The sequence below is a fragment of the Oryx dammah genome, unplaced genomic scaffold (assembly GCF_014754425.2).
Source record: "Oryx dammah isolate SB20612 unplaced genomic scaffold, SCBI_Odam_1.1 HiC_scaffold_2, whole genome shotgun sequence".
NCBI classification, from domain to species: Eukaryota; Metazoa; Chordata; class Mammalia; order Artiodactyla; family Bovidae; genus Oryx; species Oryx dammah.
Genome location: NW_024070186.1, coordinates 30,375,220 through 30,403,162, shown reverse-complemented (window position 1 = coordinate 30,403,162; position 27,943 = coordinate 30,375,220). Strand labels below are relative to the sequence as shown.

Sequence of the window (27,943 nt, the reverse complement as noted above, 5' to 3'; positions counted from 1 at the left end):
CAAGAGATGGCAAGGGTGAACGTCGACATTCTAGGAATCAGCGAACTAAAATGGACTGGAATGGGTGAATTTAACTCAGATGACCATTACATCTACTACTGTGGGCAGGAATCCCTCAGAAGAAATGGAGTAGACATCATGGTCAACAAAAGTGTCCGAAATGCAGTACTTGGATGCAATCTCAAAAGCGACAGAATGATCTCTGTTCGTCTCCAAGGCAAACCATTCAATATCACAGTTATCCAAATCTATGCCCCAACCAGTAACGCTGAAGAAACTGAAGTTGAACGGTTTTATGAAGACCTACAAGATCTTTTAGAACTAACACCCAAAAAAGATGTCCTTTTCGTTATAGGGGACTGGAATGCAAAAGTAGGAAGTCAAGAAACACCTGGAGTAACAGACAAATTTGGCCTTGGAATGCAGAATGAAGCAGGGCAAAAACTAATAGAGTTTTGCCAAGAAAATGCACTGGTCATAGCAAACACCCTCTTCCAATAACACAAGAGAAGACTCTACACATGGACATCACCAGATGGTCAACACCGAAATCAGATTGATTATATTCTTTGCAGCCAAAGGTGGAGAAGCTCTATACAGTCAACAAAAACAAGACCGGGAGCTGACTGTGGCTCAGATCATGAACTCCTTATTGCCAAATTCAGACTTAAATTGAAGAAAGTAGGGAAAACCGCTAGACCATTCAGGTATGACCTAAATCAAATCCCTTATGATTATACAGTGGAAGTGAGAAATAGATTTAAGGGCCTAGATCTGATAGATTGAGTGCCTGATGAACTATGGAATGAGGTTAGTGACATTGTACAGGAGACAGGGATCAAGAACATCCCCATGGGAAAAAAAATGCAAAAAAGCAAAATGGCTGTCTGGGGAGGCCTTACAAATAGCTGTGAAAAGAAGAGAGGCAAAAAGCAAAGGAGAAAAGGAAAGATATAAGCATCTGAACGTAGAGTTCCAAAGAATAGCAAGAAGGGATAAGAAAGCCTTCTTCAGCAATCAATGCAAAGAAATAGAGGAAAAGAACAGAATGGGAACGACTAGAGATCTCTTCAAGAAAATTAGAGATACCAAGGGAACATTTCATGCAAAGATGGGCTCGATAAAGGACAGAAATGGTCTGGACCTAACAGAAGCAGAAGATATTAAGAAGAGGTGGCAAGAATACACGGAAGAACTGTACAAAAAAGATCTTCACGACCCAGATAATCATGATGATGTGATCACTGATCTAGAGCCAGACATCCTGGAATGTGAAGTCAAGTGGGCCTTAGAAAGCATCACTACAAACAAAGCTAGTGGAGGTAATGGAATTCCAGTTGAGCTGTTTCAAATCCTGAAAGATGATGCTGTGAAAGTGCTGCACTCAATATGCCAGCAAGTTTGGAAAACTCAGCAGTGGCCACAGGACTGGAAAAGGTCAGTTTTCATTCTAATCCCAAAGAAAGGCAATGCCAAAGAATGCTCAAACTACCGCACAATTGCACTCATCTCACATGCTAGTAAAGTAATGCTCAAAATTCTCCAAGCCTGACTTCAGCGATACGTGAACCGTGAACTCCCTGATGTTCAAGCTGGTTTTAGAAAAGGCAGAGGAACCAGAGATCAAATGGCCAACATCGCTGGATCATGGAAAAAGCAAGAGAGTTCCAGAAAAACATCTATTTCTGCTTTATTGACTATGCCAAAGTCTTTGACTGTATGGATCACAATAAACTGTGGAAAATTCTGGAAGAGATGGGAATACCAGACCACCTAACCTGCCTCTTGATAAACCTATATGCAGGTCAGGAAGCAACAGTTAGAACTGGACATGGAACAAGAGACTGGTTCCAAATAGGAAAAGGAGTCCGTCAAGGCTGTATATTGTCACCCAGCTTATCTAACTTCTATGCAGAGTACATCATGAGAAACGCTGGACTGGAAGAAACACAAGCTGGAATCAAGATTGCCAGGAGAAATATCAATCACCTCAGATATGCAGATGACACCACCCTTATGGCAGAAAGTGAAGAGGAGCTAAAAAGCCTCTTGATGAAAGTGAAAGAGGAGAGTGAAAAAGTTGTCTTAAAGCTCAACATTCAGAAAACGAAGATCATGGCATCCGGTCCCATCACTTCATGGCAAATAGATGGGGAAACAGTAGAAACGGTGTCAGACTTTATTTTGGGGGGCTCCAAAATCACTGCAGATGGTGACTGCAGCCATGAAATTAAAAGACACTTACTCCTTGGAAGAAAAGTTATGACCAACCTAAATAGTATATTCAATAACAGAGACATTACTTTGCCGACTAAGGTCCGTCTAGTCAAGGCTATGATTATTCCTGTGGTCGTGTGGATGTGAGAGTTGGACTGTGAAGAAGGCTAAGCGCTGAAGAATTGATGCGTTTGACCTGTGGTGTTGGAGAAGACTCTTTTCAAGTCCCTTGGACTGCAAGGAGATCCAACCAGTGCATTCTGAAGGAGATCTGCCCTGGGATTTCTTTGGAAGGAATGATGCTAAAGCTGAAGCTCCAGTACTTTGGCCACCTCATGGGAAGAGTTGACTCATTGGAAAAGACTCTGATGCTGGGAGGGATTGGGGGCAGGAGGAGAAGGGGACGACCCAGGATGAGATGGCTGGATGGCATCACTGACTCAATGAACGTGAGTCTGAGTGAACTCCGGGAGTTGGTGATGGACAGGGAGGCCTGGCGTGCTGTGATTCATGGGGTCACAAAGAGTCGGACACAACTGAGTGACTGAACTGAACTGTACTGAACTGATAGTTGTTAATATACTATTATTTTAGTTTCAGGCATGCTACATAGTGATCTGACATTTACATATACTAAGAAATTATCACCATGATAAGTCTAGTCACCACCTGTCCCCATACAAAGTTACTGCAATATTAGTGACCACATACCTTGTGCTGCCTGTTACATCCTTGTGGTTTATTTATGTTAAAACCAGAAGTTTTGTAACTCCTAATCTCTTTCACCTATTTCATCCCCTCTCCTTTGTGGCAACCGCCTATTTGGTCTCTACATCTATGAGTGTGTGTTCATTTCATTGTGTTTTCTCTGTTTTGATTTTTGGATTCCACATGGCTCTATTTTTCCCTCCATGTTCTTTGCTTTAGCCCCAAGTAAGAAAATAAGAAGTGGGTTCCTTCTACTGTTTTGTGTAAATAACCAAAATTAGTAAATTTCCCCCCAAACACTCCCTTATGTGTATTTTACTTGTCTTCCTCAGTTTGTTTATTGGCTTTACTTTTTTTTAAAAGCTGATTTTTTAAAAAAATTATTTATTTATTTTTAGCTGTGCTGGGTCTTCCTTTTCTTTAGTTGCAGTGAGTCTGGGCTACTCTCTAGTTGAGGTCAGTGGATTACTTGTGGCAGTGGCTTCTCTTGTTGTGGAACACGGGCTCTGGGGCACATAGCTTCAGTAGTTGCAGCGTGTGGGCTCAGTAGTTGCAGTTCCTGGGCTCTAGAGCCCAGACTCAGTAGCTGTGGTGCTCAGGCTTCGTTGCTCCACAGCATGTGGGGTCTTCCCGGACCAGGGATCGATCTCTTGTCTCCTGCATTGGCAGGTGGATTCTTTACCACTGAGCTACCCGGGAAGCCCAGTTTACTGGCTTTACTTATAATTATGGGTATTATATGAACCTTTTTACAATTCTATTCTTCTACATAAAATTCTCTTCTCCATGCTTTTACCGTGGTCAACACCTCCCCATCTTCCCTTCAGAGAAATCTTCCTGACCACCTGCTTTATCTGAAAGACCATACCTGTCATGCCCCTTCCTAGCTCTCTAATGCCCACTAGCTTCTTTCATAGCAGTGAGTACAGTTGATACTTTCGTATGTGTTTGCTTGTCTCCTCCATTAGACTGTTGACTTCCTGAGGCTGGGGATTGTTTTTCCTTCACCAGTGTATTTTTAGGTCCTCTTCTTACGGCTGGCAAATTTTAAACAGTAAATATGTGTAGGTTGAATGAAGAAACTTAATTTTTACAGCTGTAAACAGCTCTTTAAGAATTTGTCATATACTTTAATTGAGTTTAACTTAAATTTTACAGATGTTATTCTTATAATACATGTTTAATTCATCTTATCTATATTGGTTTTGATAGTTTAATGTATTTTATGTAGGAATCTGGGCTTCCCAGGTGGCGCTAGTGGTAAAGGACCCGCCTGACAACACAGAACATGTAAGAGATGCCTGTTCGATCCCTGAGTCAAGAAGATCCCCTGGAGGAGGGCATGGTAACCCACTCCGCTATTCTTGCCTGGAGAATCCTTTGGCCAGAAGATCCTGGCAGGCTACAGTCCACAGGGTCACAAAGAGTTGAACATGACTGAAGCGACTTAGCATGCACAGCGTGCATGTAGCAATTTAGAGGGAGAAGTCAAGTTAGAGGTGAGAAGAGCTCTTAGAGTAGAGGTGGAAGTAGGGCCGGCTGCTCAGGAGTGGGTAGACTTTGAAGAGGTTAAAGAAAAGGGAAAGACATTTTGGACAAGACTCTTGTATACTTTTTAAATACACTATATATATATATATATATATATATATATATATATATATAGTCGACTCTTTGCAACCCCATGGACTGTAGCCTATCCAGCTTCTCCGTCCTTGGGATTTTCCAGGCAAGAGTGCTGGAGTGGATTGCCATTTCTTTCTCCAGGGGATCTTCTTGACCCAGGAATCGAACCCAGGTCTCCTGCATTGCAGGCAGACGCTTTACTGTCTGAGCCACCAGGGAAGCCTATATATATATTTTCCTGTGAACCTAAAAATTTGCTAAATATATTAAGAAAGTTTTAGGTTCACAGGAAAATTGAGGAAACTGTATAGCTATTTCCCATATATCCTTTGTTCCCATATATCCTTTGTCCCACTTGTACATGTTTTTTTTTTTTTTTTTCAATTTTAAAAATTGTAGTAAAATACACGTCACATGATATCCACCGTCTTAACCATTTTTAAGAGTCTGAGTGAACTCCGGGAGATGGTGATGGACAGGGAGGCCTGGCGTGATGCGATTCATGGGGTCGCAAAGAGTCGGACACAACTGAGTAACTGAACTGAACTGAAGTTCATTGGTACCAAATATATTCATAATGTGCAACCATCATTCCATGCATCCCCATAACTCTTTTTCATCATGCAAAATTGACACTCTAAACCTTTTAAATAATACATCACAATTTCTTCTCCCTAGTCCCTGGTTCATTCAGTTCAGTTCAGTTCACTTGCTCAGTTGTGTCTGACTCTTCGCGACCCCATGGACTGCAGCATGCCAGGCCTGCCTATCCAGAGCTTACTCAGACTCATGTCCATTGAGTTGGTGATGCCACCCAACCATCTCATCCTCTGTCATCCCCTTCTCCTCCTGCCTTCAATCTTTCCCAGCATCAGGGTCTTTTCCAATGAGTCAGTTCTTTGCATCAGGTGGCCAAAGTATTGGAGTTTCAGCTTCAGTATCAGTCCTTCCAATGAATCTTCAGGACTGATTTCCTTTAGGATGGACTGATTGGATCTCCATGCTGTCCAAGGAACTCTTGAGTCCCTGGTAACCACCATTTGTTTTCTGTTTCTATGGTATTGATTACTTTTAAGTACCTATATATGTTGAATCATACGGTATCTGTCTTTTTGCGACTGGCTTATTGCATTCGGTACCTCATGGTTGATCCATATTATAGCATATGGCAGAATTTCCTTCCTTTTTAAGGCTGAATACTATTCCACTGTGTGTATATATGACATTTTGCTTATCATTCATCTGTCAATAGGCAAATGGGATGCTTTCATTTTTTAACTATGGTGGGTAATGCTGCCATGAGCTTAGGAGTACATATATCTCTTTAAGAGGCTACTTTTAATTAAATATGTCTATCAGTTGAATTGACCCAGCAGTATCATGATAATTCTATTTTTCATATTTTGGACAGTCAACATTCTGATTTCCATAGCAGCTACACCATTTTACACCATAGTATACAGGCGTTCCTGTTTCTTTACATCTTCACCAACACTTGTTTTCCGAGGTGTTTTGATAGTGACCCATCCTAATGAGTCTGAGGTAAAAGACCTTTGCCCATTTTTTAATCCAAATGTTTGTTTTCTCTTGTTATTGTTGAGTTTTAGATTTCTTTATATATTCTGGATATTAACCCCTTGTGAGATGTATGATTTGTATGTGACAGTCCACTTTTCACTTGGTGCTTTCAAGATCCTCTCTTTGTTGAAAGATAAAGTTTAATTATAATGCATCTCTTTGAGTTCATTTTATTTGGCGTTTGTTGAGCTTCTTGGATGTTCATATTCATGTCTTTTATTAAATTTGGGAAATTTTCAGCCGTTGTTTCTTCACGTACTCACTTTTCCTTTTCTGTCTTCTCCTTCTAGAAATTTGACAGTGAACATGCTGGTCTGCTTCATGGTTTCCCACGGGTCCATTAGGCTCATTCATCTTCATGTTTTTTTTCTTTCTTTCAGTTCCACAAGCTTGATAATTTCCATTGTCCTGTCTTCTTGTTTGCCGATTCTTTCTTCATTTAATTATTTTATTTTTCAGCTCCAGAGTTTTTTTTTCAATTGCTTTTTAGGTTTTTCTCTCTCTTTGTTGATATTTCCATTTTATTCATGTACCATTTTCCTGACTTTCTCTACATCTTCCTTTAAGTCTTTGAGCATCTTTCAGACAGTTGTTTTAAAGTCTGTCTAATCAGTCTACCATCAGGACTTTTTCAGGGACAGTTTTGCTGATTTTTTTTTCCCCTTGAATTGGCCATAATTTCCTGTTCTTTGTATGTCTTGTGATTGTTCATTGAAAACTGGGTGTTTAGATCTAATAATGTAGTAACTCTGGAAATCAGAATTTCACTCTTCCCTGGAGTTTGCTGTTGTTCGTTACTGGTTTTGTTCATTAGGGAAAAAAAAAAAAAAAAGAATTGTGGGCTGTCACCGTTCCAAAGATGATCCTGAGGTGTAGACTTTAGGTCTTCTCAGATCTTTTCTGAGCCTTTGCCTGTGTGTGTGTGGTCACTTTCTAATTTTCCCCATAGAAGCACTTGTTTTTTAATGTCCAGCGCTGGGAAGGGTAAAAAGAGAAAAAATGAAGGAGGGAGGGAGGGAAGGACACCAGTCCTTTAAATCCCCTGGAAGTCACTTCAGCCAGAGAGGGAGGAGTTGGAACAATTGAGGGAGGTGCACCAGGGATGTGCCCACTTCTTTGTCTGCACCTCTGTGAGCTGGAAGCAGCAGTCTGCAGTCAGGACACAGATGCCTGGTACTTGGCAACCGGGTCCTTTTTGCCCACTCTGGTCCCCACATGCTGTGTGCAGGCTGCTCCAGGAACACGTGCACAGCTGCCTGCCACATGGCTGGGATGGGGGAGGGGGGACTTCGAGTGCACCACCGTCTCAATGGGCCAGAATTAGCTGCAGTTTACCAAGCAAGCTCTCCCCTGGAAGTTACAAGACTTCATTAGTCCAGAGTTTCAAAATAGTTACCTGAGACAGATTGTGCCCCTGCAGTTGTTGCTGAGGTGAGCAGAGATTCCTGCTGCTTTCTATTCTGCCTTCTCCCTAGAATCCTCTTTGCTACATGAATTTTTAGGACAGGACTTCAGACTTCTCTGGCATGTTTGGGAAACCATTACAGAAAATTGTAGTTTACCAGTGCAGAAGACAGTCAGTTGGTGGTAATTAGTACTGAAAAGTTATCAGTCATAAAAATTCATCTGAAATCTAATCAAGACTCTGGGATTCAGGCAAAAGCAGATGAAATTTCTTCTTCTGTCAGTGGCATTCTTTTAACAGATGAGAAGCTACTGAAGGTGTTTGATCAATAAAGGACACTTTATCCACTCATTTATTTACCAGATATTATTTGAGTATACACTGTGTGCAGTATAGTTTTCTGGACAGAAAGGATGCAGAGATGGAATGCGAGGGCTGGAGAGCCAAAAAAACTGTCGTAGAAGAATTCACATGCTCTCAGAAGTGATAGACATGTAAGTTACAAAGGAATGTGACAGATGTCACAATAAATGTCTGTCCACAGTGTTGTGGAAACTTAAGATAGGACCAAATCTCCTTCAGGACATTGGGAATATCTTAACGGAAGAGGCAGCATTTATGGTTTGTGGGGAGGAGTACCTGTTTACCAGGTGAAGAATATTGAGAGTTTAATGGTAAGGTCATGATCTGTTCAGGGAATTGTAACTAATTTATGCCTCTGGAGTTCTGGGAAATGGACCTTGAAAAGCAATTTGGGATCCCATCATTAAGGACCTAATGTAATCTGTTTGATGAGGAAACCATGAAAGATTTATAGGCAGGGGACTGAAATGATTTTACTTTTTTTCTCATTTAGAATAGTTTATGTGGCCTTAATATATGATATAAAGAACAATATCTAGATTTTAGTAAGCCTTTTGATTACATCTACTCATTGAATTTATATCTGTAATTAATATCCATAGTCATTAAATGCGTGGACTTTGAGAAGTTAAGAACTGGCTTAGAATCATAATGCTACCACTTTGTAGCATTTATACCAGTTTTTGATGTGGTGTGAGTGACAGTCTCAGTCGTGTCCTACTCTCTGCAATCCCATGGACTGTAGCCCACCAGGCTCCTCTCCATGGAATTCTCTAGGCAGGAATACTGGAGTGAGTAGCCATTTCCTTCCCCAGAGAATGTGGTGAACCTCCCTTGTCTCATCTGGATAATGGGGCTTCTTAATAGTTTCTGGGCCCTGTTGACTGGGGAGAAGTAATGAAGTTTCTGTTGGATGGGGAAGAAGTCAAATGAAACTTTACACTAGATGTGCTAACGTCTCAGTGTACTCTAAGGACTGAGTGAAGGTAGATTTTGGAGTAGATTTGAGAGATGGCCATTAAAAGGGTGTACATTTAACTTCAGTTCAGTTCAGTTCAGTTCAGTTCAGTCGCTCAGTCGTGTCCAGCTCTTTGTGACCCCATGAATCGCAGCTCATCAGGCCTCCCTGTCCATCACCAACTCCCGGAGTTCACTCAAACCCACGTACATCGAGTCGGTGATACCATCCAGCCATCTCATCCTCTGTCATCCCCTTTTCCTCCTGCCCCCAATCCCTCCCAGCATCAGTCTTTTCCAATGAGTCAACTCTTCACATGAGGTGGCCAAAGTACTGGAGTTTCAGCTTTAGCATCATTCCTTCCAAAGAACACCCAGGGCTGATCTCCTTTAGAATGGATTGGTTGGATCTCCTTGCAGTCCAAGGGACTCTCAAGAGTCTTCTCCAACACCACAGTTCAAAAGCATCAATAATTAACTTACAAGAGTTAATTAGTTCTAAATCGACTTTTGTGAGTATTGCATCAAAATCTGGAGAAGGGAATCATTGAAGGTGTTTAAGCAGGAAACCGTATGATCCAGTTTTTCCAAATTGCTTAAGTTGTATCCCAATATAATTATTAATAGTGTTTCCCCTTTTACGCTCAGTGGTTAACCCAGTTTGGATAATAACTTATGTGGCCAGTCACTTTCTAAAGCAAAGATATAGTAAGAACAAAGGGCCATGGTTGAGCCTTGTAGAATACAAGTAATGAGAAAAAATAAAGAAACCAGCCTCTGGTCAAAGTGAAACAGAGAAGAAATAGTCTTTAAAAACCCAAGAGAGAATAGTTTTAATGGTATTAACGAGGTGAGATTTGTGAGATCAGCAAAGTCAAATTAGCAAGGTTATGGACCATAAGCTCACAATATCAAGGTAGAGCTCCTTGTCTACTCTAGTTAGTGCAGTTTCTTTTGGGCAGCCGGAGGGAAGTCAAATGGGTTTGTTTCTTTTAGGATAAGGGCTGTGTCTTTCATTTTTATATCCTTAGTGCCTAGATCAGTAATTGTTATATAGGAAGTACTTGGTGCCTTTTTTAAGAATTGAAATATAATTAATAGTTTGTAAAAAGGTGAGATAGTAGCCATAGATACTACACTTAAAAACAATTCAGTCAAATGGAAACGAGGATGTTTTTAGTTCGGCAGCAGTTAGAAAGGAAAGATCACTTCATCTTAAACATTAAGATGAACTCGGTGAAGAGAGAAAATTAAACTTTCTGAAAGGGGAAGGAAGTTTGAAACCTAAAATTTCTGCTGCTTAGAAAAGAATCTATTGTGAAGTGAACAGTGTGGCCTTACACCCTCCCCTGCCCCCAACCCCACCTTCCACCAGGCACTGCCCATCCTTTGAAGATTTATGAATACGGTCATTGGAGTCAGAAAATTTAGAGCTAAGTCTTGTCTTTACCTTTTACTAGATTAGTGGCAAGTCATTCTAGTCTATATTCTATCATTCTGTTCTGTATTCTCTTATATTTAAATGTCTCAGAGGTTTAGTTTATTTTTTAATTGAAATTTAATTAAAAGAGACTCTAATTTAGAGTAAAAATTTTTGAATGTCATGCTAATGTTTTTTATTTTTTCAACCCAGAAATTCTTGGCCCTAAGTTAATACTTATAATGATGTTGACTTTTTTCTTCAAAAAAAAGTTGAACAGATACTGTGTGCATGTGTGTGTGCTCATTGCTTTAGTCATGTCCAACTCTTTGCCACCCCATGGACTGTAGCCTTCCAGGCTTCTCTGTCCATGGGATTTCACAGGCAGGAATACTGGAGTGGGTAGCCATTCCCTTTTCCAGGGGATCTTCCTGAACCAGGGATGGAACCTACATCTCCTGTATTTCCTGCACTGCGGGCAGATTCTTTACCCCTGAGCCCCTGGGGAAGCCCTGATAATGTATGCACCTGACCAAAATTCAAGTGGTAAAATAGGGCATACTCAGCTAGAGATTTTAGTGTCATCTGTGAGATGCTGATCTCTTCCTCATCTCCCCAACTACTACACTTTACAAGATAATGTCCTTCTGGCCACAGTTGATTATCCCAGCACATCATTGCTTTGACAACATTTCGCTAAGACAAGCACCTGACCCCCGTTCAGCCATCGAGTGACTGCCTGGTATGTTAAGGCTCAGGCTGAGAGAAGGTTAATGGAATCTGTAAGATATGAACTAGTGATACGTCAGTAGCCATGTTTCCCACCAGCTGGAAAATGCTGATCTATAGTGAAAGAGAATCGTGCTGACGTGAGGGAAAATCAGAGGGAGAAGAAAGGAGTCAGTCAAACACAGTCTTAGCACCCTTCGAGTTCCTGAGACCCTCTGCTTCCTTGACCCTCCTAGTTTGGATTCTGTTACTCTTTCTTGCATTCAGTGAGCAAGTTGAGGCAATGGGTTTCTTTTCAGGTCAGACTAGCTTGAGAGGAGTTTATCATCTAATTCAACTAACACCTGAATTTCGATGAAATATTCTGACTCCAATGCTCGTGTTTTCTCCCCTGCAACACATTCTTTCTCTAGGGCTCAAATCTTAGGTCTGAAGTTCTGTTCCTTCCTAACTTGTGGGCTTTCCAGGTGGCACAGTAGTGAAGTATTGAAGCCTGCCAATGCAGGAGACACAAGAGACTCAGGTTCAATCCCTGGGTCAGGAAGGATCCCCTGGAGATGAAAATGGCAACCCACTCCAATATTCTTGCTTGGAGAATCCCATGGACAGAGGAGCCTGGCAGGCTATAGTTCATGGGGTCGCAAAGAGTCGGACATGACTGAGCACACTCTTTCCCCCTCCACCACCACACCACCCCCAGTCTGTTATCTCTGACTCCTTTGATTTCTTCCCCTTCCATAGATCCTTCTCCAAGGTACTGGCAAATGCCTCCCTCATCCTGGAAAGCCCTCGCCTTGATTCTTTGGGCTCCATTAAATTCAGTTGTGACTAAAACATGCATAAGGATTTTGGTAGAAGTTTAGAAAAGGTCATAGATTGCGGCCAGATTGGGGAAAATTTAGACAGTAGTCTTAAGTTGTTTGCTATTATTGTATTGCTAGACCAGAGATATTTAATAGAACTTTCTGTGATGATAGAAATGTTCTGTGTCTGCAAGCTGTTATCCACATGTTGAGGACTTAACATATGTCTAGTGCAACTGGGAAATTGAATTTTTAATTTTATTTTGCTGTAATCAGTTTAAATTTAAATAGCCATCCAAAGCTAAGGCTGGAGCCCCCCTGGTGGCTCAGTGGTGAAGAATCTGCCTGCAGTGCGGGAGATCTGGGTTTGTCCCTGGGTCGAGAAGATCCCCTGGAAGCGGGCATGGTAACCCACTCCAGTATCACTGAACACAACTAAAGCAACTTAGCTCACATGCACGCATGAGGCTAAGGCTGCCAATGTTGACAGTGTAGCTCTAGCCATCAGGAAGTCATCAAAAGATATAGTTTTTATTTATTTTGTTTTTAAATCAGGGAAGTGATGTGGGTTTTATAAAAAAGAAAAGTGTGGAAACTGTGTGGGCCTTTGGATGGTGAGGAAGAGGCAAGAATGGAAAATCACTTTCTATCATGTGCCTGTAACAAGGATGGGAACGTAGGTAGGTGAGCTGCTTTGGGACAGTAGAGGTGGAGTTCCGAAGTTGCATTGACTTCGTGGGACATGTGGATGAAATGTCCAATAGGCAACTACAAATAAGAGTTGAGAGCAGAGACTAAGATTAGACGTGTGCGTGTTTGTAGTCATCTACGTAAAGGTAATAAAGCTGTAGAAATGGGTTATGGCCTCCAAAGAGGGAATAGAAACCTTGGATGAAGGAGCATCAAAGGCAGAGGCTTGGAAAATGTTTACATTTAAAGGGTAGAAAGAGGGAGAAGATGTGCAAAAGTCGAGTCACTATGTGATATTTTTAAGAAACCAGCACTTATCCTTGCAAGTCGTAGCAGGAACCCTTTGCTTTATGCATAGCCCTCATCAGAGAGATTAGACATTTTACTTGAAAATGCGAGTAAGTATATCCCTCATGATATGGATCTGGTAGAGAGTTGTAATAAGCAGGCATGGGGCAAGTGAAAACTACCATTGTGCTATCATAGTGTCATTTCTGCCTCTAGAATCATACGTGTACCTGTAAAATATGATTAATATTTGGTCAGGTTGCCAATAAACAGCAGAGCTTAGTGCAAGTGAATCAGCATGTAAACCTGGGGAAGGGAATGCCTCGAGCCCGTTAATGTTTGCTAGATAATCAATGTATGTAATCAGTATTATAAATAACATGATGCGTAAGTGTATTTTCTTCTCTCTCTCCTTCCTCCCTCTTTTTTCCTTTCCTTTTTCCCTTTTTTCCTTTCCTCCCTTCTTTTCTCTCACCTTCCCTCATTCCTTTCTTCCTTCCTTGTTCCTTTCTCTCATGCTATGTGGCTCATAGGATCTTAGTTCCTTGACCAAGAATCAAGCCCCCTAATCACTGGCCTGACAGGGAATTGCCTTAAATTGATTTTCCATCTAAGATTAAGGAGAAACTGTTTGGGAGAACCTGCATTGGATGCATTTTATTCTGCAAATGGGAAGACTCATGGAATTTCCCCACAGTGTGTCACATGCTCATGAAGGTATACAGAAGGTAGTGCTCATGCTGCCTTCTTAGAGGGGCTTGGGAGTAGATTAAAGGATAGTGTGAGTGAAGGATTTGGGAGTTGAAAGAAGGCACTGGCAAGGAGGGCAGATAAGGAGAAGACATATGGAAGAATAGAGGTAGGCTTAAGATCAGAGCTCAGGAGCAGACAGTAGCGGGTAGGTCAATTTGTTGCTTAGCTCATTGCCTGATACAAAGGAAAAGTGAATGGTAGTCAGGGAGAAGCAACATTGCGCCTGCAGGACCAGTGGAATCCTACTTTGCCTGCATCTTTTTTTTTTAAGATTTATTTATTTTTTTTTTTTGGCTGTGCTGGGTCTTCGTTGCTTTGCAAAGGCTTTCTCTACTTGCGGGGAGTGGGATCTACTCTTGGTTGCGTGTCGGCTTTTTATTACGGTGGCTTCTCTTGGGCTTCAGTTGTTGTGCTGCCCAGGCTTAGTTGCTCTTAGTTGCATGTGGGATCTTCCTGGCAAGGAAATGGAACCGGTGTTCCTTGCATTGCAAGGCGGATTCTTAACCCCAGGACCACCAGGGAAGCCCTGGCTCCGTGTTGTTTTATTGATTACTTGACCTCAGTCATCACAACATCTTCCTGACCTCAGGTTACTGTTAATTTATTGTACTAACTATTCCGGATAGAATATTTGAACATGTAAATCACTATCTAGTCCTAGGGATCCTAGAAGTAGGATCCATGTAGTTGAGTACTAGAAACTTTAATTTCGTTTTGCTTTAAGACTGTAACAGAGTAGGTATGACCTTTTCTAGCCCCGGAATATCCTGGCCTTGGATGACATGGGCTATCACTTCAGGCTGGCCTCGTAGGTCAGAGGTATGTGCTTATTTATTGTGTTGTTTCTGGTAAGGCAATCAAGAACAGTGAGCAGCAGGGATAGGAAGATTGTTTTCAAATGTGGGTGTATAAACAGAGGTATTTGTACTAGGTTTTAATACACAAAACTGATAGGGTGCTGTGTAATTCTCAAGTTTCTTGTTTTGTTTTGTTTTTTAATTCAAAATGCCCCTGAAAAATGATGGTCTACAAAACCTTAGTGTATAGAATTTTAACTGATTCCTTTACTCAAATATTACAGTGACCTCATATATATTACTGAAAACAGATTTTAGATCTGAAAAGCTACAGGCCCATTGAGGTTGTAGTTTTCAGTTTCAAGCTAATAAGTATTTGCAGTTCAATTTAATTTACATTGTGCTAAATTTACATTTTTGACATATCTCTGTGTGTAAGATGTGGTAGATACATAATCCATTTATAAAGAAAAATTTGGCTAAGAAAAAGCTCTGTTGGAGTTTTTTATTCAGTATATGTTTATTTGAGTGTCTAACAGTCTCTGTCTTAGCCACTGGGGATATAGCAATGAAGCAAGCAAAAGATCCTTGCCCTCTGGAGTAAGCTATACTTTCAAGGGAGAATATTTCACATTAGGTAATAACTAATCAAAGGAAGAAGGGTACCTTAGTCATCCAGGAGTTATACTTTCAGGGACCTGAGATATAAGCAAACCCACTGGAGACAGGGGTTTATTACATTTGACTTTTGTCTGTTGTGTTCCCTGCTGTATCTCAGAGCCCAAAATAGTGCTTGGCTCATATGTCTGTTGATCAGAAGTGTTTATTGTTTTGAATTTGTATAATCAGAGACGTGCACTTTAATAAATGATTTTGCACCTAGCTAGTTGAAAAATTTATCGTTTCCTTTACCTTTTTATATTTGTTACCTACTTTTTGTTTCTCTTGGTGTCCTCATGGCCCCAGTGCAGGAGCACCTTATTAATATTAATAATTAGTCGTATGGTAATCTGATACGGCAAAGGTTAGATTTGGAAAGGAATTTAAGAGGTCATCTTTTGTTCAGCTTCCTGCCTAGGAAAAAACAGTAAGATAATTAGGTATGTATTTTTAATTAATCATTTAAAAAACTAGGACAACATAATTGGGTTCTCTCTTGGGAAAGTAGTGAAAGGTACTTAACCCTAGATATAAAGGTACTAACCTGAAAAAATTAGAACTTCTAACTCTGTGGGAAAGTGAAAAAAAGTTGAGCACCACTAAGCTGCTCTTTGTTGATATCAGAAATGGGCCTGTCATTCATTTTGGCATTGAAGCATAGCCTCCTATCTCAGGGGGCAGAACCAGGACTTTTTTTTTTCCTCCCAGCGGAGCTGGACAGTTATTACAGGTTGAAAAGGCTGACCAGTTTTTCAAGAGTTTCTCCTTTTTTCGCCCCTGCAACTTATGGTGCTTTTGCTCTGCCTTCAAGATGCACTAAAATCTCCTCCTTTGTGACTGCTTCGGAGCCAGCAAATACCCTGACATGTATAATTCAAAATATGCAGAGTTTATGAGTAAGTTCCATCCTATTTTTCCGGCCAGTTAAAATTCAAGTGATTTTTAGAAAAGTGTTAGGATCGAGTTAGGCATTGTGTTGTTTCACCACTTTTATTTTAAGGCTATTTCTGAAAGTCTTTAATATGACTTTGTTTCTTTTTAAGTGTTTTTGTGGCATTAGACAGTACTCCTCTTTTAAAAGCCAGTAACAAAACAATTTTCTTGAGCATCTTTTTAGTTTTACTGAGAAGTATGTTAAATTGAGCGTCTCTGAGCTCGATTGCTCATGTCTGACATAGTCTCAAGTTTCCAGTGAATGGTAACAAAGACTGTAGAGTGTTGTTGGTACTGCAGTGAGAGGCATGCTTCTTTAGACCAGGTAAGAGAGATCATTTTGTTTCTTACTGCTGGGTGCGTTTTTATAGCGTTTATTTTATATTCTTTAAACAGCAGCAATGTTAAATTGATAAATAGCCAGGAGCATGCCGATTTCAAGACGTCCTTGCTTGTTGCAGACAGGAAAACTACAGGGTATGGGGGTTGGGGTGGGCAGGGGGGAGGGGTAGAGTAAGCTTAGTTCATCACTCAGTTACTTATATAAATCAATTAAAATGTAAAAATAATTCTGGAGCTCCATTTTCTGTGTTCAAGAACCAAAGAAGCAATTAAAGAAACAAATCCTTTTAAAGATACTTCGTGGTTCTTACTTGTGAATGCAATTCAGAAGGGAGTTTTTACTTTCATTTCTTTCCAGTGCTTAATAAAATAAGCTTTGCCTCTTACCATACAATTTTTTTTTTCTCATTTATGAAAACTTTGAAATTGTCAAGAGTAAAATCCGCTTCCTCCGGATCTTTGGAATAAACCTGACACTTAAGAAAAATATTTCAGCTTTTATAGCTGTTTCATTCCCTTTTTTCCTAGTTCATTTTTCTTAAAAGTATTTGTGCTTTGAAAATGTCAGCTGTATTCTAATGAAGCTCAGGCATTGTTTGCTCATAAAGGGGCCGGTGCATTCCACTGCTTTATGGTTTATTACCAGGCACAGTGTGAGAGTGTGGGTGGCACCATTTGGTGTCTGCCTCTTGGAAGGGACTGCCATTATGTTAGCATTGGATTGGCAAGGAAAATACAGCGTGCAAGATCCTATATGAGTCTGGATCCTGTGAAGAAAATTTTAGCCATAAACAGCCCTGCCTGAGGCCAGAATGTGACAGCTTGATCTCTTCAAGTGTACTCTTGAAGCCTGCATTTCAGTTACAATGAGTGTTCCCCCAGTCACATCTCTGGCTTTGTGGTGTATGTAACATTTACTTGTTCTATGAACTTCAGTAAAGTGAATGTTTCTAGATAAACTATGACATTTTAAATGGACACGGTACACTTTTCAATAATATGTTTACTTTAAAAAAAAGTTTGAAGGAACTTAGTGTTGGGGGGTGGCGGGTGGAGAGGGAGAGGAGGTCAGGCAGAGGCTTTCTTTCAGTTTGGAAAGCCCTGATGAAGAAAAAAAGCAACAGATGTTTCTTCTGTTACAATTGAGGTTGTTTCATTCAAAATTCACAGTAGCTGAAATGGGGAGGGGCGGTCATAAATCTGACTTAATTAGTGAATAAAGAAAAAAAATAGTCATTTAAAATTTATTCTTTTATATTGAGGATTTGAGAAACAGTAGAGTAACGTATTCCAAGTAACATACTTTTTGAAGAGGTTTTTTTAAATTAAAAATAATTTGTGTGTCATTAGTGGAAATGTGAGAAAGTGATAGAAGAAATGATCATTAAACCATATATAATATTATGGAAAAAACTAAGCCACTATAAAATATATAAGGAATACTTAGGTGGCAAAAGTTTGCACAGTAGATATTAAGGCTCAAAATGAAATTGCAGCATGAAACATCGTTTACATTTAGTGAGAGATTATTTTATCTTCAGTGAGAAGCATGAGACTTATTCCTAAAGATCTTGGAATAAGAAATGTAGGAGAAATATTTTGAGTTTAATTGAAATGATGTGTTGTAGTTTCCCTCTTTAAAAAAAAAAAAAAGGATAGTAAGCTTAGAGCAAGTAAGCTCGTGGAGAGAGGAGAATGTTTATCTGCTCAAAAGGCTAAGAAGGAAGAAGAGCTTGGAAGCGATATGCATGAAATGAAAGCAGTCAAAAAATGGCTTTTCACTTGGTGAAGTTCATAATGAGTAAAGTAAAAATGTCTCCTTTTACAAGTAACACATAGAGAAGCTCTGTGCTCCCATATAGTATCTGTTTATACATATTACAATTTTATGCATCTCTTAAAGTTAGCTCTTAGGAAACCAGTGCTGAGCACCAGATATTTCTGATTAGGCACTTACTAAAATGTAGCCCCCACCCTGCACCATGAAATTAGTAATATATGCTAGTCAGAAAATTCTTTGAACCGTAGTTCCAAATTTGCATATGGAGCAAATGTTAAACGGTTTTCTAAATGTTTAGCTGGTCTAAGGAGAGGACTGAAAAAGATAGCAATGTTAAAGGAGATTATTAAAAATTTCTCTTGCTCCTTGCTACGATCTCTGGGCTTCCCAGAAGATTTTCTTTGCTCCACGTATTGACAACAGAATTCAGAGATTTTGAAACTTTTCAGACCATTTTTTGAATTAAGATTAAGAGTTTAAGGAATAGCAGTATGGAGCGGTTGAATTGTTTTTCTCTAAGATAACTAACTTAGAGGAGCTTAAAATGGATTTATCAAGTTATAGGTTTGATTAGAGTAAGAATGTTTATCATTTTGACCAAAGAATGTATATACTGTTAATGGACTAGAGAGCCCTAAAAAAAAAAGGTGACTTCACATGTGATACATAACTTTGACAGCATCATGGCTAATAGTTATCAAAAATGTATCACTTATGATTATAAATGTAAGTATGACAGTATATTACCACATCAGCAACAGCAGTGCAGAAGTCATTGAGACTGTTAAGCCTTCAATTTAAGAATAGCATACTGAATGAAGACTTCTGGAGTAAAATACGTGTGGTTCCTGCAAAAACTGAGGTCTGGGAGGTGTGAACCTTTCCTATTCATTTCTCTCCAATTCCGAAGACCCAGAGAGTGGCTGATTTAGATGTTCTCTTGGCTTTACCTATTTTTATGCCATTAGAAACCGTTCATGGTGACCTAGAAATCTCTCATCTCTGGTGTGTAAGTCATAGGGAAGATTTGCCGGAAGCCTATGTTTTTCTGAAAAGAAAACCTTTTTACATTGTTGTTAAGGAGCAGGTAAAAGTGCTGTGCTTTAAGTGTATTATGAGTTAACTCTGTTTTGCAAGTGGCTACAGGAACCTGTGGTGTAATAACATTCTTTCTTTCTACCAAGTGTTAAGCAACCAGTTTTCAAGTGAACTTTTGGTTCTTGACTCTGAAGCCAGAGATCATCAGCAGGGGGCTTTGCTTTTGGCACTTGGCTTTCTCTTGGACAGTTTGGCAGCTCTCTTGGCAATTTCTCTGACAGAGAAATGAAGAGACTTCTAACTGAGCACTTACTGTGTGCCAAGTGGACCCAGTAGAACTTACTTTTTAAAAGTTTGCAGAATCTTTTCATGGGTAAGATTTTAATACAAAAGAGTTCGTTAATACTGACGTCTAAGATTTTGTGCTCTTGACAGTATGGTTCAAATGTAGCTTCAGTGATAGCTCTCAAGTGGAAGACAGTATTGAAATAAGAGTATTGATAACAGTGCCGCTTTGAATGAGTTAACAGCGTGGCATATGGAATACAATAATCCCGGGTTTTATTGCTAAGGAAAGAACTGCTTTGAAATTCTAATTCATGGGTGGTCTTTGGTCTTTTTGAGTTTGTTTCCTAAAGTTTTAAATTTGTTTTAAGAACTCAACTTTTAAACTGAATCTGTCTGTAGCTTTTGGCACCTTTTGTAAATATTAGAAAAAGAGCTTCTCTTGAAAGTGTGAAAGTGTTAGTCGCTCAGTTGTGTCTGACTCCTTATGACTGCATGGACCATAGCTCCCCAGGCTCCTGTGTCCATGGAATTCTCCAGGCAAGAATACTGGAGTGAGTAGCCATTCCCTTCTCCAGGGGATCTTCCTGACCCATGGATCGAACCCAGGTCTCCTGCAGGCAGATTCTTTACTATCTGAGTGATTTATTTGTAACAGGGTCTGGGGCAAGTTAGCATCTCAGAGGGGTTGTGGGCTTCTTCATGAGAGTGATTTCCAATTAAGTGCCCTTGGGTATTCTAATGCTCATTGGGCCTGATCTTGTGGTTGCACCCAGCTGTGTTGATCTACTCCAGCCATTCAGTGGCTGTTGGTCCAAGATAAAATATGCTGCTTTCCGCTCACTCTTTTCTAGACAACAGACAGCGTCTATGTGCCATCTGGTGGGTCTGTTGGCTCTGGTGAGGTGCTAAAAGTAGTGGCTGAGAAAATAGGCTAAACACTGAAAAGATATAACATATAAGAACAAGAGACAATAAACAATAATAATAATAATAAATAAGAGTCACTTGGCCCTTTCTCTTTTTAAGACAAAAATGGAGATAAGTGGAGTAGAAAGAGTCTACTTAGACACCATTACTTCCTGAATTTGAACACAGAGAAAAAGGGTACTGTAGCAGTTTGTCCCAGTCTTGCTTGATCCTCAGAATCGTCTGAGGTACTTACTTATTTAAAGTACTCATTGCCACCTGGTTTTTGATTCTTTAGGTGTCTAGTGGAGCCCAGAACCATATTTTGATGAAGAGGGATACTACCCTCTCCCACTGTTGTCATCCTCTTTGTGTGCTATGACCAGGCACATGGGAAGAATTACTGGGAAGGCTTGGAAGAACCAAATCGTTTGAGGCCATATGGTAAACTTAATTATTAATCAGAAGATAATGTGTCCAACACTTGGAAATCCTAATTAAGGAGGTGGAAGTGGAAATCAAGAATTAAAAGTTGTCCTTGTCTCAGCAAGGTAAACAGAAAAAGGACAAAGGGACATATTTTAACTAAAGATAAAGAAGCCATTGAAAAACAATAGGATCCAGCCTCTAGAAGAGCTGAATGTTTTTGGATGGACATTGAAAAGGAAAAGTCCTACAAAAGAAACCCAGTGAGAATGGACTATATGAGTTCTAAGATCTTTTAGCTTTGACATTTGATGAACTAAATGAAAACAATTATAATATTCCTGATACCAGAGCTTGAATTAGCAGTTCATTTAAGAAATTAGTAGGCCCCCTTTAAATTCTGACATGTGAGGAGAAGAAGAAAGAAATGTTTTTCTCTTTTCAGATTGAAGAATCCAGGGTATTTATGGTTATGGATACCAGAGAAAGGGAGAGCTAGCTAATGGTTTTAAAAGGTGTCCTCTAAGTAAAAATGCTTATCAAAGCCAAGAGAAAAGACTGGATCCTCCAGGGCAAGGAACGACTAACATAAAAGATTTATTGGCCCATTGGGAGTATGCTCTGAGGGCTGTAGAGTTGTTTTTTTGGGGGGTGGGAGGTTATGGTCACTTCAAGGATCCTCTCTGGTTCCTTGGAAAGATTCTGGTTAGGTGGTCCTTTGCAGTGGCAGGGGAAATCCTAGAAGTCTTGTTTTCTGACAGCTGCAAAAACATTCTGACTCTAGCTTCCATGCCTGTGATATATAGGAATGTGCATTTTACTTCTGTCTTCATTTATGCTGTAAGGAAGCTTGATTTCCATTTTGGAACCACATACACTAAAGGTCATTTTAACCATAACTTTGGAGATCTTAAGAACTTTTCTGTTTCTCAGCCTTACCAATTATAGCGATACCATGGTCACCCATGTTACAAAGTGTAGTAATGGTGTTGGATAATCTTAGCAACTTTGGTGAACATGATTGAGTACAGATGCAGCAGTATAGAACACAGCAGTGTTATGGGGTACATACAGGTAATGCCCAGTATACAGCTAAACCGTAAATAGAAAACTTTAAAAAAAAAAAGAGTTAACAAATGAAGTCAGAGTGACTGCAGGCTTATTTACCTTCAGTCCCCAGTCCCGACATGCGTCTTATACATGGATGTGCTATATTTTACTATCTTTACAGATTTGCTATTTCCCCTATCTTTGCAAACTAATGTGTGCTTGCTTTATGAAGATGGTGCTGTTGATCTGTGGGGCCTGAGTTATTTTTCAAATAAAGGTAATAAATACCCCTGAGCCATCATATTGTTCTCCCTACCCCACTCTCTCTTCAGTGACATAAGTTATTTGCTAGATGACTGGCTAGAATTAGAAATAGGCTGAAGACTGTGGAATCTTCCCTTTTTGCAGAATGAATGGACCTCTTCCAGAATCGACCTCTAACTTGACCTCATTAGTACTGTATTTGAAACTGATCTATAGTCCTTTAAAACCATTATTAACAAATAATTAAAGGGTGGTATGGGAAGGAGGGAAATGCTTGACACTTTCTGAGTCTCCTTATTCTCTGTTGGAAATGTTAATCATGAATGAAGTGAAGCATGTGATGCTGTCGTATAAAGAGGCACATCAGTGGAGCAAATAGACAATAAGGTAGCGTTAGTAGTGCGACTGAAGGTAGTCAGTAAGGTAGACGTTCATGTAGCGTGGGGGAGGGGAGTAGAGTTCTTCCCTGGTGGCTCAGAGGTTAAAGCGCCTGCCTCCAATGTGGGAGACCCAGGTTCGATCCCTGGGTCGGGAAGGTCCCCTGGAGAAGGAAATGGTAACCCACTCCAGTATTCTTGCCTGGAAAGTCCCATGGATGGAGAAGCCTGGTAGGCTATAGTCCACGGGGTCGCAAAGAGTCAGACACGACTGAGCGACTTCACTTCACTTCACTTCATTTCATCTACCATTGGTAGCCTAAAGTAGCCATCTAGGGGGCAAAATTGGGTCATTCATTTTTCACATTAAATAAATTCCAGATGGTCAAGGATGTAAAATTTAAAATGAAGGTTTCAAAGTAGAAAACATGGGGGATGTTTAATACAGTCTTTAGTATGTAATGAATGACAATTAAATTCAAGAATAGCATATCTAACTGGAAACACCAAACTTATGCCATGCTCAGTCGCTTCAGTATTGTCCAACTCTTTTGTGACCCTGTGGACTATAGCCCGCCAGTCTTCTCTGTCCATGGGATTTTCCAGGCGAGAATACTGGAGTGGGTTGCCATGCCCTCCTTCAGGGGATCTTCCTGACTGAGAGATTTAACCCGTATCTCTTATGTGTTCACAGACCTTTTTAATATGACATTAAAGTCATAAAAGGAAAGACGTATAAGATTGATGACATTCTTTTCAAATGTGAAGAGAAAATCATATATAAAAGCCAAAGACAAGTGTCAAGTTGGGAAAAATATTTTCACCAGGTATAACAAAGAATATTCTTACCCTTTCAGTATTTAAAGAGAGTCCACCAATGAATCACCACCAGCCAATAGGAAGATGGTCCTAATTCTCAGGAAGGAAAATTTAGATGACTTTTAAACAAAGCATATTAGCGTTATTCTTCATAATAAAACCAAAATAAAATCAAAGTGAGATCCTATTTTTAGCCTAAAGATTGACAGAAATAAAGTTTGATAAAACACTGAGTTGGTAAGGTTATGTGGAGATGGATACATTCATACATTTCTGAATAGAAGATGAATTTGTACAAATATTTGGTACAACGGATGTGTGTAAAGATACATGTAGTCATTGCAGCATTATTTGTAGTAATAAAAAGATTTTACTATTAATGTTTGTAACACTAAAAGTTTTCCATTATTAAGGGACTCAAGCTGCTAGAGCTATACAAAGAAATATTATATAGCTAACAAAGTAAATGTTGAAGCAAAATTACATATGTATGTAAGCAGGTAGGGAAAGACATCTAAAATAGATATAGTATTGTTAAGTGGTAAAAAAGCAATGTGCAAACTGATTTTTTTTAACCATATGTGTAAGGGGAAAAGGATATATATATGTGTACATGTTAGTATATGCCTTGAGTATTTCTGAAAGGTTATATAGAAACTGGCATTGTAGCTGTCACTAGGGAAGGGGGGGGAATGGTTAGGTGGTGGTTGGTGATGGGAGGAGATTTAGTTTTCGTTGAATAATATGCCTGTCTCCTGAATTTGTATCACATGCTTCCATGCAGACATTCATGTATTCGTGCATTCATTCATTCATCTGGCATATATTTTTTTGAAATTTTTATTGGAGTATCATTACTTTACAATGTTGTGTTAGTTTTTGCTCACTGTGCAGCAAAGTGAATCGGCTGTAAGTATACATACATGTCCTCCTTTTTGGGTTTCCTGCACATTGAGGTCACCGTGGGGCAGTGGCTAGAGTTCCCTGTGCTATAGGATGTTCTCCTTGTGTGTGCTTTGTCAGTTGTGTCCAGCTCTCTTGTGAACATGTAGACTGTAGCCCGCTAGGCTCCTCTGTCCATGCCAGGATTTTTCTCGGCAAAAATACTGGAGTGGGTTGCCATTTCCTCCTCTGGGGATCTTCCCGACCCAGGAATCGAACCTGCGTCTCCTGTATTTCCTGCATTGACAGGTGGATTTTTACCACTGAGCCACATTAGTTACCTATTTTATACATAGGATCCATAGTGTGTATATATCAATCCCAATCTCTCCATTAATCCCATACCCACCCTTCCTCCCTTGGTGTCCATACATTTCATTTGTTCTCTACATCTGTGTCTCTTATGGTCTATACCAATTTGTTCATATATACATTAATATATACTTATTTTTCTGACTTCACTCTGTATGACACTGTTTAGGTCCATCCACATCTTTACACGTGACCCAGTTTTGTTCTTTTTTATGGCCGAGTAGTATTCCATTGTCGGAGAAGGCAATGGCGCCCCACTCCAGCATCCTTGCCTGGAAAATCCCATGGACGGGGGAGCCTGATGGGCTGCAGTCCATGGGGTCGCTAAGAGTCAGACACGGCTGAGCGACTTCACTTTCACTTTTCACTTCCATGCATTGGAGAAGGAAATGGCAACCCACTCCAGTGTTCTTGCCTGGAGAATCCCAGGGACGGGGGAGCCTGGTGGGCTGCCGTCTCTGGGGTTGCACAGAGTCGGACACGACTGAAGTGACTTGGCAGCAGCAGCAGCAGCAGCAGTGTTCCATTGTATCTACCTGTGTGTGTGTGTCCACATATACATACAATCATATACACACACCACATCTCCTTTATCCCTTCCTCTTTTGATGGACATGTAGGTTGTCCCCATGCCCTGGCTGTTGTAAATAGTGCTGCAGTGAACATCGGGGTGCGTGTGTCTTTGAGACAGATGTGTCCTGTGTGCTCTGAGCAGATAATGATCATACAAGCAAGTAAATGTGCAGCACAGTCAAACAGAGAAGTACTGTGGCGAGAAACCATGGTGAATGAAGAAGTGCTGACATGGGGTAATCAGGCATTTCTGATGCACTGATGACCGAGCAGAGTCTTGGAGAATACTGGGGAATAAGGCGCATAGATGGATATCTAGGGGAAGAAAGTTATCAACAGAGGGAACTTGAGAGACAAAGGCCATGAGGGAGAAGATTGCTGGACATGGTTTGAGGAGCAGCACACAGTCCTGGGTGAATGCAGTACAACAAAGGGAGAGAGAGGGGAGAGATCTGACAGCTGATGATGTCAGAAAGGAGGGGTCAAGTGACCTTGGGCCCAACTAACCGTCTTAAGGACTGCATTTATAACAGCCAGGACATAGAAGCAACCTAGACGTCCATCAGCAGATGAATGGATAAGAAAGCTGTGGTACATATACACAATGGAGTATTACTAAGCCATTAAAAAGAATACATTTGAATCTGTTCTAATGAGGTGGATGAAATTGGAGCCTATTATACAGAGTGAAGTAAGCCAGAAAGAAAAACACCAATACAGTGTACTAACACATATATATGGAATTCAGAAAGATGGTAACGATAACCCTGTATGCGAGACAGCAAAAGAGACACAGATGTATATATAGAACAGTCTCTTGGACTCTGTGGGAGAGGGCAAGGGTGGGATGATTTGGGAGAATGGCATTGAAACATGTATAATATCATATATGAAACGAATCGCCAGTCCAGGTTCAATGCATGATAGTGGATGCTTGGGGCTGGTGCACTGGGACGACCCAGAGGGATGGTACAGGGAGGGAGGAGGGAGGGGGGTTCAGGATGGGGAACACATGTACACCTGTGACAGATTCATGTTGATGTATGGCAAAACCAATACAATATTGTAAAGTAATTAACCTCCAATTAAAATAAATTTATATTAAAAAAAATTTTTTTTTAAAGATTAAGGACTGCAAAGTCACTGGAGAGTTTGGAAGAGAATTATTCCACAAAGCAGGATCACTCGGCTGTGTGATGACAGAGCAGTGCTGTTCAGTAGCACGACATAAGTCACATAATTTTAAATTTTCTAGTAGCCAGGTTAAAATGGTGAAAAGAAACAGATAAAATTAGTCTGAGTGATAAATTTTATTTACCCCAGTATCTAGAACATTTATCACTGAACATGTAGTCAACATAATCAGATTTTTAGTGAGATAGATTTTGGTTACTTAACCTTCAAAATCGGTTATCTTACACTTAAAGCACATTTCAGTTTAGATGTTAAAGTTTCAACAGTTGGGGTGAAATGCAGTACTACCAAAATAGTCATGCTGTTTTTAATGGAAAAATATTTTCTACTACTTCAGTTTGTAAATTTGAGTTAATTAAAATTTTAAAAGTTTAGGAATTTAAAGAGGGAAATGGCAACTCACTCCAGTATTCTTACCTGGGAAATCCGGATTTCCCAGGCATGAGGAGCCTGGCAGGCTATAGTCCATGGAGTCGCAAAGAGTTGCAAAGGGTATTAATAATGCTAAGACAGGACTTAGTGACTAAGCAACAACAAAAGTCTAGAAATTAGGTCCTCAGTCATGCTAACTGCATTTCAAGTGCTTTATAGCTTCTGTCTAATGACTACTGTATTGGAAAGCTTCGGAGTAGAGTTGTGGGGTTAGGTGAGCCTGATACAGGACAGGTGGATGAATCAGGAACACATTACAATAATTCAAGATAGAAATGATCACTTGGATCAGAGTGGTAGCAGCAGAGTGCATGAGAAATGGTTGTGTTCAAGATACATTTTATTTTGTTTTATTTATGTTTTAAACTGTGAGTTTATTGAGGGCTTGATATTATTAATTATTTATTTGCCTGTGCTGAGTCTTCATTGTGGCATGACACGTGGGATCTTTAGTTACAGCTCTTAGTTGTGGCACATGGAATCTAGTTCCCTGACCAGGGATCGAACCCAGGCCCGCTGCATTGGGAGTGCAGAGTTTTAGCTACTGGACCACCAAGGAAGTCCCACATTTATTTTATTTTTTGTAAACATTAAATCATTTTTATTGTGGGTATGGATATAGATGTATAGCAAAGAACTAAATGAAAATTCAAAATAAGGAACACCACCATAAATATAAACCAGCAATATTCTGACACAACCTCTTTTTACATAGATTGTTTGGGTTTTTTTTAATTACATTTTTTTTGTACATTTTGTTACATTTTTCATTGCCCATCTGTTTGTTTGTTTTTTTTTTTTTTTAAGTATCTGTAGTGTTATACGACACTGGCTATATTTCTCACGTTGAACAATACTTCCTTGAGCCTATCTTACACCCAATAATTTGTGCTTCCCACTCCCCGACCTCTATGTTGTCTGTCCCTCCCTAACTGGTAACCACAACTTTGTTCTCTAGTCAGAATACATTTTAAAGATAGGGCCAGTAGGATTTATTAATGGATTGTATGTAGGATATAAGAGAATGTCAATAGTGATCTCTTTTGGTCTATGAAGAGTTGAGGAATGGAGCTGACATTTACTGTGATGAAGAGAGAGATGGGAGGAGTTTTCTATGTGCGCTGGGGAGCGGTCAGAAATTTGGAGTATTAAGAGTTCAGTTTTGAGTGTGTTAAGTTTGGGGTAACGATTAAACATCAGAATGGAGATATGCAAAAGGACAGTTGGATACATGAGTCTGACAGGAGCTGTCATACCACCTCGTGAGGAAGAG

General features: G+C 40.0%; 1 protein-coding gene across 6 annotated transcripts in view; it reads left to right on the top strand.

Moving 5' to 3' along the window:
• TFDP2 (transcription factor Dp-2) overlaps positions 1–27,943 on the top strand; it is a 153,006-nt gene that overhangs the window by 60,360 nt on the left and 64,703 nt on the right. For 3 of the 6 annotated variants that reach the window (XM_040234048.1, XM_040234038.1, XM_040234028.1), the window contains exon 1: positions 16,170–16,252. The exons of the other annotated variants lie outside the window; for them this stretch is intronic. The gene's annotated coding sequence lies outside the window, so the exon portion shown is untranslated. Of the gene's footprint in view, positions 1–16,169; positions 16,253–27,943 lie in introns of those variants that run through there. 6 annotated transcript variants of the gene reach the window in all.